Consider the following 6555-nt stretch of genomic DNA (forward strand, 5'->3'; position numbering starts at 1 on the left):
AAGCTGGTGATTACAGTGAACGGTGTCAAATATCATTTAACTTTAATCCTTATTTGGGAAAGATGCATTCATTAGTTATTGCTTCTTATTTCGCTTCCACGTCCGTCTCTGAAACAATGATATTTCTGCAAAGCATCATGATATCAATGTTCATTTAGCTGCAGGGTTTGTCTGTTAACGCAGAATGTCAGAAATGTTTGCACATTCAGAAAAATGGTAAGCAAGTAGACTGTTTGTTTCCACTTGAGCCACTTGAAATTGTTTTATGTAACTGTTTTAACCCAACAAACACAAAAAACCTGCACTAAAGTACGATCAAAAATATCCTCTCTTCCTTTTTCTGCTCGTCGAATTTCACAACACTGCAGGTTGGAAATGTACACTGAGGAAGCTCTGCGCTTTTGGCTGCTGTTTCCTCCAAATGTCTGTGTGGGAGAGCTAAAATTTGCTGCCATGTCGGTGCGTTAGATCTGAAGGGGGAGTTTCCCTCCCTCCTCCCACTCTCACTCTCTCTCTCTCTCTCTGTCTCTCTCTCTCTCACACACACACAGCTAAGCATCTCCTCTCTCACGATGCGTAAATCCACCGCTCTGATGCTCCACAGAGGCACCAGCCAGTCCATCTGAGCAGCCCGTGGGAAGGATTTGAGTCACAGCTCCTACAAGAGGTGAGTCATTCTTTATCTCTGTTTTATCCACTCATGGTGGATATCTGTCACCACCTTAGCAGACAGCTTTTAATTCATTTCTCACTTATAGAATAGCTGCTATTAGACCTGAGGACTACAAACGTGTGTGATTTTATAGTGAGATCATCATAGTTTATAATTTTCATCTTGTGAGGTGTCACTTTGATTGTCAGTGTGCTCAGTTCATAGTTTGCAGGATTATTGGGGTTACATGAGAGAACATGTTGCAGCTACATCATATTTTCAAGGTTTTAGTTATATTTGTATTTTCCCCTTTTTCTTGAGGCATTTGGCTGACCATGATAATACATACTACGAATAGCTTTGTATGAACTTTTAAATCATATTAGAATAAAAAATGTATTCTAAAAAATTCTAATTATCAAATAATCTGTATGGGTATAAAGTAATTATTGTGGACAAACATCTTAAAGTCTGTGCATGAGGAAAACTTTGTCAACAGCAAAGTGAAATAATGTTGAAATAACACCAACGTGTTAATATGCATTAATTATATTTATAGCTATGATTTGCATTGACATGCACAGGGTTGATTTCACAGCATGGGGATCCCTCTGAGCTGCTTCCTATGGAAACACAAACACACAGAGGTCCAGATGCTGCACAGTCTCATGGCATTCTGCCAGGTGTGCATTGGCTGAAGTTACTAAAGCCCCGAATTAGTCAGAACAACACATCACTCCTACAGAAATAATGTAAGTCTGCTGTATTTTTAGCTCCGAGCTGCCTGGTGGCAGTAAAAGCATATTTAATGTCAGCAGAGACGGCCCCAGTGTGCGGCACCAATACCGAAAAAATGAGCAAGTGCAAGTCAGCGGAAGCTGAAACAGCACTGCTTCATTATCAGTGAGAAAACTTAATAGGTGTAACATGAAATGCTCTGCTTGTCGATTATAAGTGTTAGTGTAATAATTGTCTAGAGAGAATATCGTTTTCTCACAAAGATTAGTCACCACTGTGCTAAATGAGCAGCAGTGAGCATCACTCAGCGTGAGACGACAATCACACGGAGAACAAAAACTCGCCTCCACGAACAAGTTCATTAGAATTCTATTATTTGGTTTGCATAATGACACATTCATGTCATCTCCTCTCAATACCTCTGACATATGCAGAGGCAGAGATGTGTGGCGAGGCGAGCCACTTCATCAAAGCTCATGTAAATAGTGACTCAACAGGTTGGGCTGGCTGTAACAGAAAACATAATTGGAAAACAGCTGCTCAGTCAGGCATGAATGTAGCACAAAGAAAGGCAACGGTGATCATGAGTGTGTATGATGAGATAGATGGGGAATCAGTAAATGTGGTCTTTGGTCTTTATGTGCTGGTCTAATTGAGGTTCCTCCCGTCAACGTTTGTTGTTGCATTAGGTCATGTTGGCATTCTGAATCAATGTGATGAAGCGTCAGTGTGTCAGTTATTTCATTCAGTCCCTGATGCATCTATGTTTGTTTTATTTTGGTGGAAATGATATTCAGTTTTTTGTTTTCGTTGTTGTTGATGTTGCATATACCACAGACTCTGTTTCAAACAAGTGTCTTTATAAAACTGAATCTTTCCAGTATAATACCTCTATATCACCAGCACTTGTCCATCAGTCTCTTTCACTGTGTGGCACCTGTCAAAAGAATGGTTGGTGTAATGATGAAAATGAAAATCCTGCCGCCTTAATACTCTGTTGAATCTGCTGATAGCAACCACCAACAGTTGATCAGCATTTGACTCACTGACAACAAGCCATTAGGGGTTTGCTCATGACTTGAATGGTAATAATGGTGTTATTCTTTAGGATGTGGGAGAGAGAAAAATGCCTTGTTTAACACTATGTTTGTGATGTGATGTGTAGCCATGACAACCTTTACAGAAGGTGCAAATGACCATTGTGTTTCCATCGTTCTTGTAATTGTTGTTAATATTGGTCCCATCTTGAGATCGGCTGCAGATGATCAGATCAGATGACGTGCTCTGTTAGCTGCTGTGGATCGGCCTTCCCTGAGGCTGAACACACACATCTCAGCAGGAGCAGCTCTCGGCTTGTATGAGCTTTCAATCCTGACGCACAAAAGGCACTCAGTGTGGCTGTTTCTATTGTTACATATTGGAAATACCTGTATAATAACATGATTATTTTTGTTAGTTTGTTTTGGGGGCATTTTGACCTTAAATTTTAGGACAGCTGAAGAGAGACAAGACATATTGGGAGAAGGGAGCGGGGCAGTGTTGGCAACTTGGTGACTTTCTTGCTAGATTTAGGGACTTTTCAGACCCTCTTGGCGACTTTTTTCTAAAAAAGCAACTAGCGACAAATTTAGCGACTTTTTCAGACCAGTGAAATATATTATCTTGTAATTCATTCCCATGTCTGCTGCTCTCTCCCCTTGTCCCGTACTCAGCAGCACTGTGCAGGCAGTCAGGGGTGGGCGGGGCTGGCCTGGGGCAGCTGCTCACAACCACTAAGCATTATGCAAATTAATATGTCATGACATCACCAATATGCAAATTATCGTATGATGTCATCTGGCGACTTCTACTGACTTAGTGCTAGTGCTGGCTATTTTCATTGGAAAACAGTTGGCAACACTGGAGCGGGGAATGACATGCAGCAGAGCGCTGAGGGTGGGAGTTGAACCTGCAGCCTGTGTAGCCTTTGGGGCACCTGCTAAACACACTGAGCTAAATCTGCACCCCTAACATGACTTTCTTTTTTAAATAAAGAATAAATGATTATCTGAGGATATAGAAACATTAATACTTGATCAGTTGGTAAATAAATCATTTGATCCTTTAGCAGCAATCAGTTAATAACATAAATATCATGTATGTGAGGCTAGCTAGCTCACATTCAGATATTGATATACATGGAGCACCAGCCTGAGAACCAGTACTTGTATGTTAAGCAAAGTTTGACATCCACATACTGCAAATTGCAGCAACATCACTATAAAGTCATTAGCTGACACATTAGATACTTGTGAGAGTGTTTTAGCCAGGAAGCAAATGATAGTGTGGTAAGCTAGCTAATAGGCACTAGGGCTGTCATTTTTCGCAAAAAAAGTAGTTCGAATTCTCGTTCTTATGGAATTCGTTTGAATTCTATCAAACCCTAAGGGGAGGTTGGGTACATAGTGGTACATTGCATATTGGGTACATAGTGGTACATACAGCGCTTCTGAGTGCATTGGTGTTGGGATGATCAGTTCTGTAGCACAGTCTTATACTTGTTTTGGGAAGAGTTAAGTGCGTGAGAGTGGGGTGGTAGAGCGAGTGAGAGAGAAGTGTGTTTGCATGAGTTACGTGAAGTGTTGGCAGCAGCGGAACAGCAGAGAAAAGAGTGATCGGTAGCTGTATTAACAACAGAACTAATATACAGTTTAGGCTGTACAGTTTAGGCCTCACTCTTGTGTCGGGAGTTAGCCCCGAGGCTAGCTACAGCTTCGGCCCCCGGAGCACACCAACAAGTCTCCCCTGTACTTTCTGACTGCGGTCAGGACGGTGAAAGGTTAAACAAGTTACTTTCCTCCATTGGTTTAAAGCAGGCAGCGTGTTATCGCCATTTGTTGGGATACAAGGCACACTTTTTTAATTGTGATAACATTCTGGGACTCTGGACAGCACATTATTAATTTGTTCGTGGGAATATGTTAGCTGCTGTCATAGGCGTAGTTTGAACTTTAAGCTTGGGGGTTCACAAAAAATAGAGGAAATGCAATGAGGCAGAGTGATGAAATACTTTGAGAACTAGGAAACCGCACATACAGAAACCGAACTCGCACAAACCATAAAACCTTATAGTAAAACTGATACAGATCCTCGGCTTCTAGCGTTTCTGCAGGGATGAGCCATGCAGGCTTGTTCATAGACCGACCCCGTGGCGTCTAATATAAACTATAGTGTGTTAAAACACAGAGAGGTCTGTAGTGTAGTGGGATCGCTGGGCATTTATAACCTAGCCTGTGATGTTCCATGCTTTGTGAGCCTCTCAGATAATTTACTCTAGTACCACGCACCTCTCTTCCTTTGTATTTCTTCCCCACTTTCTGGCTGAAAGGAACCAATGCGGTTCAGTGCGGTTGCCATTTGCAATGACAACGCCGCACAATAACAGCAGTTATTGTGAAATTCTCACCATAGCTGCTGGACTCTGTCTCTGTGTGGTCGGTCTCTTCTTTAGTCAGTCCCGAGCTGGTGTTGTTTTTTTAAAGAAGAAACTTTTTTAAGGCAGTAGTAATGCAGTGAACAAGAATTGAGAGAATGTTGACCGCTAACCTCTCCTTCTTTGCCTGTCATGGGTGCGTGTGTGAGTGTCCCTGCAGGCTGCCGTACGACAGCTTTATGAAAATAATCTGTCACACAGTTCACACAATCAGTTACACAATTAGTTACTATTTGTATCTATTATTATAGGGGAAGGCATTACAATAAATAGTTCTGTGTTTTAAAAAAAAAGATATTGAACTACTTTTGCATTCTTTTCAGTGAACCCCCTGAACACCCCCAAACTACACCTACGTCTGCTGTGCTAAAATTTTTGAATTGGATCACATCATTACAATTTTGAACTATTAATATTTCACCAGGTTCGAACGATATGTAGAAATTCGATTGAAAAGTAACAGCCCCATTTTTATCTTAACTTATAAACAGCACATGAACTGGGCACAAAGTGAGATGCAAAGCGCAGAAAGGTTGCATTTAGTCCCTTGAATTAGTCATATTGGTATTTTGGGCGTCACATGAATCAATCAGTGTTTTCTCCCTGCCAGGTGCTCCTGCATTTAGGGTACTGCTATTTAAGTGGCCAATTTAAGGCATTTTAAACAGCGCAGGTCAGATTAGGCTCATTTAACTTTGTTATTTCCACTCTGCCCATGTAAATGCAGAACACACACAGGCATCTGTATAACATTGTGAGGCACAGATTGCTTTTACCCTGCAGGATAAAGAAAGCAAAAAATGTTTCTTGTTTCTTAAAAAATCTTTTCATGTCTGCTCCTGGATAATTTGACTCTATTCTGCATGAGTAATGGACACCGTAAGATCAACAGCTCGATTTGACTGCATCATTTTGGATGATTACGTGGCACTACATTTGAAGCCCATAATAAATGTTCGTTTATGTTTCTGCTTGAGATCATTTCTCAGAGATCTGAGGGAGCTCAGCTGCTGGAGTGTTTGGGCAGTGCTGGGGTCTTTTGGGTATCCAACAAATCTCCCTGAGGTGAAGCAGCTTTGGGAGGAAGTAAAGTGAGCCTATCTTCATCTTCTAGCATCACTGAAACGAGTGCACAATGCCAAAAGCTGTTTAATGAGGTCAGAAGACAAAGGAATCAAAAGCAATCTCCTAGTCCCAACAACCTAATTCGACTGCATATCAGCAACTGGTCTGACATTTGCCTCAGGAGCAGGGGCGCTGCTGTGTGTTTATGCCCATTGTGAACCTTCCTACGTAGACACTTCTTACTATTGGAATAATGCAAGCTTTAAACTACCGGAAAAACTGCATCATTGACATTATACAAGGTTTCTGTTGTTCAATAGAGCAAGCGCTTGCTGCAAGATAGCATTGCTATCATGATAGCATTGCTTCAACAATGCACCTGACCCACCTCAATATAAGGCCAGCACCACAATAGGTGTACAAGGGCGCCAGTTAATTTGCTACAATGACAGTGATGTTCTTGACATTTTATAGATGTGCGTTATGTAACGTCGCTTTTCTGAAGGAAAAAAACAAAAAAACTGTTCTGAAGTTGCTGTTAGAGGGGTTTATACAGTGATGCTACAGTTTGTGTATGATTAATCATGGGCAAAAGTTCATTCAGTTTACTGACAAACAGCTTCAGTAC

Source organism: Semicossyphus pulcher, unplaced genomic scaffold (assembly GCF_022749685.1).
Source record: "Semicossyphus pulcher isolate SPU_LCO1_2020_fin unplaced genomic scaffold, fSemPul1.0.p SCAF_9, whole genome shotgun sequence".
NCBI lineage: Eukaryota > Metazoa > Chordata > Actinopteri > Labriformes > Labridae > Semicossyphus > Semicossyphus pulcher.